At 37.4% G+C, this 10,386-nt stretch overlaps 1 non-coding gene across 1 annotated transcript; it reads right to left on the bottom strand.

Moving 5' to 3' along the window:
- Positions 1-699: 699 nt before the first annotated feature.
- On the bottom strand, positions 700-772 carry TRNAG-UCC (transfer RNA glycine (anticodon UCC)). Its single transcript has one exon. It is a non-coding gene; the product is annotated as a tRNA-Gly (tRNA).
- Between the last annotated feature and the right edge of the window lie 9,614 nt (positions 773-10,386).

A 10,386-nucleotide genomic window follows, 5' to 3' on the forward strand; every position in this document is an offset into this window, starting at 1 on the left:
TTATTCTCAGGTCTGTTATGTACCAGGTATTTTACATGAGTTTAAAGTCAATTCTTCAGAAAACCCAATGTGAAAAGTATTATTATCCCCATTTTACACATGAGGAAAATAAGGCTAAGAGATTTATGTACTCTATCTCTGTCACACAGCTAATAAGAGGCTGTGTCTGGTCCAGTTAACTGCAAAGCATGTGTTCTCTGTATATATGGGACCTCAACTATAAGACAGGAGAACTTGTGAGATAAACAAAACTACCTCGCTAGAGCCAGAGTGATATTTTTAAAAACATAGACCTAATCATGTCACTCTCCTGCTAAAAAAACCTCTTGAAATAGCTCCTTCCCACCTGGAGGTTGCACACACACACACACACACACACACACACACACACACACACACAAACACACACACATACACACTATTCAGAGTTTCATTTACATGACTACTTCTCTTCAACCTTTTCTATACTCCAAAACAGTGGTTCTCCAAATTCAGGGTGTGTATAAATTATATGGGAAAATTGCTAAAATTTTTAATTGCCCGGCCTCACTATCAGAAAGTCAACATCAGTGGATCTGGAGAGGTGATCAAAATGTGCATGTTAAAAAATCACCTGAAATGTTTCTTTTCTTTTTTCTTTTTCTTTTTTTTTTTTTTTTTTTTTTTTTTGGCCATGCCATGCAACATTCAGGATCTTTGTTCCCTGACCAGGGATCGAACCTGTGCCCCCTGCAGTGGAAGCACAGAGTCCTAACCACTGGACCACCAGGGATTTCTGTTACCTGAAATGTTTCTGATGCAGGTGTTTCCAAGGACTGCATCCTGAGAGGAATTCCAGGTCGTAAAATTTCATTATATTTTTGCCTTCCTCTCTGTAGCTCTTTCATTAAACACTCATTTATTAACAAACATTTGTTTAGCATGCACTATACTCCAGACATTTTTCTAGGCTTTGGGAACATGGCAGTTACAAAGAAAACCACAGGGTTTTGGCTCTCCTGGAGCTTGCAGTCTTACTGGAGTAAAACCAAAAAATTTTAAAATGCACATAAGGTATATCAGGTGGCAAAGAGTATTATGAAGAAAAATAAGAAGATGGCAGAGTAGAAGGACATGCTCTCACTCCCAAAATCACAACTAACTGCTGAACAATCATTGACAGGAAGACACTGGAACTCACCAAAAAAGATACCCCACATCCAAAGACAAAGGAGAAGCCACAATGAGATGGTAGGAGGGGTGCAATCACAGTAAAATCAAATCCCATAACTGCTGAGTGGGTGACTCACAAACTGGAGAACACTTATACCACAGAAGTCCACACACTGGAATGAAGGTTCTGAGCTCCATGTCAGGCTACAAAACCTGGGGGTCCAGCAATGGGAGGAGGAATTCCTAGAGAATCAGACTTTGAAGGTTAGCAGGATTTGATTTCAGGACGTCAACAGGACTGGGGAAAACAGAGAGTCCACTCTTGGAGTGCACAAACAAAGCAGTGTGTGAATCAGGACCCTGGGGAAGGAGAAGTGACCCCATAAGAGACTGAACCAGACCTACCTGCTAGTGTTGGAGGATCTCCTGCAGAGGCGGGGGTAGCTGTGTCTCACCGTGAGGACAAGGACACTGGCAGCAGAAGTTCTGGGAAGTACTCCTTGTCATGAGCTCTCCCAGAGTCCACCATTAGACCCACAAAAGAGCTGGATAGCTCCAGTGTTAGGTCACCTCAGGCCAAACAACCAACAGGGAGGAAACCCAGGACTACCTATCAGCAGACAAGCAGATTAAAGTTTTACTGGGCTCTGCCCACCAGAGCAACACTGAGCTCTACCACCACCAGTGGCTCCCATCAGGAAACTTCCACAAGCCGCTTAAATAGCCTCATCCAACATACAGCAGACAGCAGAAACAAGAAGAACTACAATCCTGCAACCTGTGGAACAAAAACCACATTCACAGAAAGATAGACAAGATGAAAAGGCAAAGGGCTATGTACAAAATGAAGGAACAAGATAAAACCACTGAAAAAAAAAAACGAAATGAAGTGGAGATAGGCAACCTTCCAGAAAAAGAATTCAGAATAATGAGAGTAAAGATGATCCAGGACCTCGGAAAAAGAATAGAGACAAAGATTGAGAAGATGCAAGAAATGATTAACAAAGACCTAGAAGAATTAAAGAACAAACAAACAGAGATGAACAATACAATAACTGAAATGAAAAATACACTGGAAGGAATCAATAGCAGAATAACTGAGGCAGAAGAACAGATAAGTGACCTGGAAGACAGAATGGTGGAATTCATTGTTGTGGAACAGAATAAAGAAAAAAGAATGAAAAGAAATGAAGACAGCCTAAGAGACTTCTGGGACAACATTAAACACAACAACATTCACATTATAGAGTTCCCAGAAGGAGAAGAGAGAGAGAAAGGACCTGAGAAAATATTTGAAGAGATTACAGTCAAAAATTTCCCTAACATGGGAAAGGAAATAGCCACCCAAGTCCAGGAAGCACAGAGAGTCCCAGGCAGGATAAACCCAAGGAGAAACAGGCTGAGACACATAGTAATAGAACTGACAAAAATTAAAGACAAGGAAAAATTATTGAAAGCAACAAGGGAAGAATGACAAATAACATACAGGGGAATTCCCATAAGGTTAACAGCTGATTTCTCAGCAGAAACTCTGCAAGCCAGAAAGGAGTGGCATGATATATTTAAAGTGATGAAAGAGAAGAACCTACAACCAAGATCACTCTACCTGGCAAGGATCTCATTCAGATTCGATGGAGAAATCAAAAGCTTTATAGACAAGCGAAAGCTAAGAGAATTTAGCACCACCAAACCAGCTCGACAACAAATGCTAAAGGAACTTCCCTAAGTGGGAAACACAAGAGAAGAAAAGGACCTACAAAAACAAACCCATAACAATTAAGAAAATGGTAATAAGAACATGAATATTGATAATTACCTTAAACATGAATGGATTAGATGCTCCAACCAAAAGACACAGGCGGCTCACTGAATGGATACAAAAACAAGACCCATATATATGCTGTCTACAAGAGACCCACTTCAGACCTAGGGAAACATACAGACTGAAAGTGAGGGGATGGAAAAACATATTCCATGCAAATGGAAATCAAAAGAAAGCTGGAGTAGCGATACTCATATCAGATAAAATAGACTTTAAAATAAAGATTGTTACAAGAGACAAAGGAGGACACTACATAATGATCAAGGGATCAATCCAAGAAGAATATATAACAATTATAAATATATATGCACCCAACATAGGAGCACCGCAATATATAAGGCAACTAATAACAGCTAGAAAAGAGGAAATTGACGGTAACACAATAATAGTGGGGGACTTTTACACCTCACTTACAGCAATGGACAGATGATGCAAACAGAAAATTAATAAGGAAACACAAGCTTTAAATGACACAATAGAACAGATAGATTTAATTGATATTTATAGAACATTCTATCCCAAAACAGCAGATTATACATTCTTCTCAAGTGCACATGGAACATTCTCCAGGACAGATCACATTTGGGTCAAAAATCAAGTCTCAGTAAATTTAAGAAAATTGAAATCATGTCAAGCATCTTTTCTGACCAGAACGTTATGAGATGAGAAATCAATTACAGGGAAAAAAACGTAAAAAGCACAAACACATGGAAGCTTAACAATACATTACTAAATAACCAAGATATCACTGAAGAAATCAAAGAGGAGATCAAAAAATACCTAGAGAAAATTACAACAAAAATCGATGATCCAAAACCTATGGGATGAAGCAAGAGCAGTTCTAAGAGGGAAGTTCATACCAATTCAAGCCTACCTCAAGAAACAAGAAAAATCTCAAATAAACAATCTAACCTTACACCTAGGAACTAGAGGAAGAAGAACAAACAAAACTCAAAGTTAGTAGAAGGAAAGAAATCATAAAGATCAGAGCAGAAATAAATGAAATAGAAACAAAGAAAACAGTAGCAAACATCAATAAAACTAAAAGCTGGTTCTTTGAGAAGATAAACAACATTGATAAACCATAAGCCAGATTTATCAAGAAAAAGAGGGAAAGGACTCAAATCAATAAAATTGGAAATGAAAAAGGAGAAGTTACAACAGCCACTGCAGAAATATAAAGCATCCTAAGAGACTACTACAAGAAACTCTATGCCAATAAAATGGACAACCTGGAAAAAATGGACAAATTCTTAGAAAGGTATAACCTTCCAAGACTGAACCAGGAAGAAACAGAAAATATGAACAGACCAATCACAAGTAATGAAATTGAAACTGTGATTGAAAATCTTCCAACAAACAAAAGTCCAGGACCAGATGGCTTCACAGGTGAATTCTATCAAACATTTAGAGAAGAGCTAACACCCATCCTTCTCAAACTCTTCCAAAAACTTGCAGAGGAAGGAACACTACCAAAATCAATGGTGGTGATGAGGCCACCATCATCCTGATACCAAAACCAGACAAAGATACTACAAAAAAAGAAAATTACAGATCAATATCACTGATGAATATAGATTCAAAAATCCTCAACAAAATACTAGCAAACAGAATCCAAAAACACATTAAAAGGGTCATATACAACGATCAAGTGGGATTTATCCCAGAGATGCAAGGATTCTTCAATATATGCAAATTAATCAATGTGATACACCATATTAACAAACTGAAGAATAAAAACCATATGATCATCTCAATAGATGCAGAAAAAGCTTTTGTCAAAATTCAACACCTATTTATGATAAAAACTCTCCAGAAAGTGGGCATAGAGAAAACCTATCTCAACATAATAAAGGCCATATATGACAAACTCACAGCCAGCATCATTCTCAATGGTGAAAAACTTAAAGCATTTCTTCTAAGATCAGGAACAAGACAAGGATGTCCACACTCACCACTCTTTGATTCAACATAGTTTGGAAGTCCTAGCCACAGCAATCAGAGAAGACAAATAAATAAAAGAAATACAAATTGGAAAAGAAGAAGTAAAACTCTCACTGTTTGCAGATGACATGGTACTATACATAGAGAACCCTAAAGATGCCACCAGAAAACTACTAGAGCTAATCAACGAATTTGGTAAAGTTTGCAGGACACAAAATTGATACAGAGAAATCTCTTGCATTCCTATACACTAATGAGGAAAAATCTGAAAGAGAAATTATGGAAATACTCCCATTTACCATGGCAACAAGAAGAACAAAATATCTAGGAATAAACCTACCTATCGAGACAAAAGACCTGTATGCAGAAAACTATAAGACACTGATGAAAGAAATTAAAGATGATACCAACACATGGAGAGATATTCCATGTGCTTGGATTGGAAGAATCAATATTGTGAAAATGACTATACTACCCAAAGCATTCTACAGATTCAGGGCAATCCCTATCAAATTACCAATGGCATTTTTTATGGAACTAGAACAAATCATCTTAAAATTTGTATGGAGACACAAAAGACCCCGAATAGCCAAAGCAGTCTTGAGGGAAAAAAACAGAGCTGGAGGAGTCCAACTCCCTGACTTCAGACTATACTACAAAGCTACAGTAATCAAGACAATATGGTACTGGCACAAAAACAGAAACATAGATCAATGGAACAAGATAGAAAGCCCAGAGGTAAACCCATGCACATTTGGTCAACTAATCTATGACAAAGGAGACAATGATATACAATGGAGAAAAGACACTCTTCAATAAATTGTGCTGTGAAAACTGGACAGCTACATGTAAAAGAATGAAATTAGAACACTCCCTAACACCATACACAAAAATAAACTCAAAATGGATTAGAGACCTAAACATAAGACTGAACACTATAAAACTCTTAGAGGAAAATGTAGGAAGAACACTCTTTGACATAAATCATACCAAGATCTTTTTTGATCCACCTCCTAGAGTAATGGAAATAAAAACAAAAATAATCTAATGGGACCTAATGAAACTTAAAAGCTTTTGCAAAGCAAAGGAAACTACAAACAAGGTGAATAGGCAGTCCTCAGAATGGGAGAAAATATTTGCAAAAAATCAATGGACAAAGGATTAATCTCCAAAATATATAAACAGCTCATGCAGCTCAATATTAAAAAAAACAAACAACCCATCTAACAATGGGCAGAAGACCTAAATAGACATTTCTCCAAAGAAGACATACAGTTGGCCAAGAAGCGCAAGAAAAGCTGCTCAACATCACTAATTATTAGAGAAATGCAAATCAAAACTACAGTGAGGTATCACCTCACACCAGTTAGAATGGGCATCATAAGAAAATCTACAAACAACAAATACTGGAGAGGGTATGGAGAAAAGGGAACCCTCTTGCACTGTTGATGGGAATGTAAATTGATACAGCCACTATGGAGAGCAGTATGGAGTTTCCTTAAAAAACTAAAAATAGAACTACCGTACGACCCAGCAATCCCATTACTGAGCATATACCCTGAGAAAGCCATAATTCAAAAAGAGTCATGTACCACAATGATCATTGCAGCACTATTTACGTTAGCCAGGTCATGGAAGCAACCTAAATGCCCATCGACAGACGAATGGATAAAGAAGATGTGGTACATATATACAATGGAATATTACTCGGCCATAAAAAAAATGAAATTGGGTCATTTGTAGAGATGTGGATGGATCTAGAGACTGTCATACAGAGTGAAGTAAGTCAGAAAGAGAAAAACAAATATCATATATTAACGCATATATGTGGAACCTAGAAAAATGGTACAGATGAACTGGTTTGCAGGGCAGAAATGGAGACACAGATGTAGAGAACAAACGTATGGACACCACGGGGGGAAAGTGGCGGGGATGTTGGTGGTGGGATGAATTGGGAGATTGGGATTGACATATATACACTAATATGTATTAAATGGGTAACTAATAAGAATCTGCTTTATAAAAAAATAAATAAAATTCAAAAAAAGAAAACTAAGGTAGGGTAAGGAGATAGTGATAGGATGTATTATGTTTATTTATTTAATGTTTTCTCCTTAAAGGAAAAGGCCTCACATGGCTTCTTCACTTCTACATCCTAAGTGTCAGGGACCTAACCCCCAATAAATATCTCTTCAGGTAGAAATAGAACTACCTTACAGATGTTAGAAATAAAGACCCTTATAGTGGCTTTTATAAAGCTAAGAATGATGACATGATGCCTAATGCTGCCACCTAGAGTGGCCTGTGTAAATATTCTAAAGCAAAACTAAGTGATTTAGAACCAAGGAGCTTAAGTTTTATCACAAAAATAGAATAACAGGATTTCCACTTCCAATAAAGATGGAGTAACATGAGACTGGATATATATGAAATGATGGTTTTCAGGCACTGGACATTAAGCAATGCAGGACAGAGATTCCTTTAAAAACAGCAAACAATCAAAGTAAGCACAGTTGTCCCAGTTTACTATCTATAGATATCTTCCAGGCAACAGTGCAGGGAGGTGGAAACCAGGTTGAGCTCAGGCATCTTCCTGAACTAAGGAGAGAGAGCTGGGCGTCCAAGGAGATAAAAGTGCCTAGAATTTGTAAGACAAATCCCTTGAGAGACAATATCTACACAGATAGATTAAATTCCAGAAATGTTCAAAAGATCCCTCCCAAATTTTCAGCTGAGTACTGACCAGCACATGCATGTGAGGAAACCACATGGGGCTGTGGAAAGAACAACCCAAAGGAGAAGAGGTAACAATCAGTGGATTTACACATCCAAGAATTGTTTGTGTTCTCACCAGCCAGAGTGGAAAACCTTGTAAATCATGGTCAATTAGGTAGAACATTCAGAAAGATGCTATCTCTGTCATGGAGAAAAATTAGCCCAGGATAAAAGGCTGCTCCAATCCTACCTCAGAAAGCTTAAAAGCAAGCCTCAAAAGTATCAAACTACTTTAAGTAAGTAATGTTACTGATTCCCAGAACAAAGCTAAAGAATACTTATTCGAATATAAAAACTTCCAGTACCCAACAATTTAACAATGTCTGATACAATCAAAAATTACCAGGCATGCAAAGAAGAAAGAAAACACTACTCATACTAAGGAGAAAAATTAATCAATAGAAACACACCCAGAAAAGACAAAGATAATATAGTTAGTAGACAATGACATTAAAACAGTTTTTATTACTATATTCCATATATTCAAGATGGTAGAAGTAAGATGAACCATGTGGAGATATGGAAGACATATCTCAAGAACCCAGTTGAGGGCTTCCCTGGTGGTGCACTGGTTGAGAGTCCGCCTGCCAATGCAGGGGACGCGGGTTCGTGCCGGTCTGGGAAGATCCCACATGCCACAGAGTGGCTATGCCCGTGAGCCATGGCCGCTGAGCCTGCGCGTCTAGAGCCTGTGCTCCACAACAGGAGAGGCCACAATAGTGAGAGGCCCGCGTACTGCAAAACATAAAAACAAAACAATTGAACTTCTGGAGATGGAAATTATAATGTCTGAGATTAAAAGCATACTGTATAGGCTTAATAACAGATTATACACTGCAAAAGAAAATATTAGTGAACTTGAAGATATAACAATAGAAACTATCCAAAATAAAATACAAAGAAAAAAGAAAGACAAAAAAAATCCCAGAGCTTTAGTAAGTTGTGGGACAACTCCAAGAGGGCTGATAATTAGTTGGAGTCCCTGAAGGGAAGAGAGAGAGGGATAAATAGAAAAAAATATTTGAAGAAAAAAAATGGCAAAAAATTTTTCCAAATGTGATGATCACTATAAAACCCACAGATTCAAGAAGCTTAATGAACCCAAAGCACAAGATATAAAGAAAAATAAGTCAAGGTATGTCATAATCAAAATGTTAAAAACAGTAATAAAGAGAAAATCATAAAAGCAGCTGGGGGGCAGGGGGGAAGCACATTACATACAAAGGAATATAGATAAGAATAGTAGCAGACTTCTCTTCAGGAACAATGTAAGCCAGAATACAGTGGAACAACATCTTTAAAACATGGAAAGAAAAAAAAAAAAAACTGCCAACTTAGAATTCCAAACCCAGAGAAAGTACCCTTCAGAAACAAATGTAAAATAAAGATTTTTTAAGACTCACAAAAGATATAAGGTTAATCACTAGAAGACTGTTTTAAATAAAAGTAATAAGAATGTAATATGAGATGTATAATTTAGACAGAAGTAAAATATAAATATATAACAAAAAGAGCACAAACGCCAAGAGAAGGGGAATAGAATTACGCTGTTATAAGATTTTTATACTATTTGTGAAGTGGTCTAATGTTACTCAAAAGTAGTCTATGAGAAGTTAAAGATGTATGCTATAAACTCTAAAGCATCACACAGAAGAAGGACATAGCTAATAAACCAATAAAATGGAATTTTAAAAATACTGAATTAATCTGAGAGAAGGCAGCAGACTGGGAAAAGGGAACAAAATATAGATGGTACAAATACAAAGATAATAGCAAGATGGTATATTTAAAGCAAACCAATGAATCATATTAATGTTATTAATATGATTAATAACATATTATTAATGTTATATATATTAATATGTTATATATATAAATATATATTTAAAGCAAACCAATGAATCATATTAATGCTAGTCTTCTTTACAGAAACACTTGAAGCTAGAAAACAGAGAAGCAATGTCTTCAAAATTCAAATGAATGACCTTCCACATAGAATTCTACATGCACACTACTAATCACACAAGAGGGTAGAATAAAAATGTTTTCGGTCATGAAATAGTCTCAAGAAATTTAACTGTCTGGTTGGCAGCCATACACTTCCTCACCCAGCTTCACCACGAAAGCACTGCCCACCTCCACCCCACCTTGCTTGGCAGTTCAGGCACCCTATCTCAACTTAATGCAACCATATTCACTGGGTATACCATACTTACCAGGTGCAGTCCTGAGCACCAGGAATCATAGATAGCTAAGTCACTGTCCACATCCTTAACGCGGAGAGCAGATGTATACATAAACATTTCTAGACACAGCAGATGACAGTCAGAGCTAAAGCAGAGCACTGGGAATCTCCTGTGGGGAGATGTGGAATGGAGCAACCAATTGTGTCTGGAGCATTTGGGAAAGCTTCTTGAAAAGCATAGGACTGTATCACATCTAAGATCATCCATCTGGCATCCCCAAAGACCTCTACACGATCTGTCTATGCTCTACCTACCAACAACCAACTGATATGCTACTCCACCAGGCACAGGGCCTCCATCCGACCTGACTCCCCTTCCTCCTCCAAGACTCCCTCTGCTTATATCTGCCGGCTCCCATAACACCCTGACATATATGTCAGACTCACTGGACCCTAGAGTCTTTGTCATTGGTCTTCTCCATCACTGAAAGCACTTCTTCCTATTGAT

This window comes from Delphinus delphis, chromosome 19 (genome assembly GCF_949987515.2).
Source record: "Delphinus delphis chromosome 19, mDelDel1.2, whole genome shotgun sequence".
In the NCBI taxonomy this organism is placed as follows: Eukaryota; Metazoa; Chordata; class Mammalia; order Artiodactyla; family Delphinidae; genus Delphinus; species Delphinus delphis.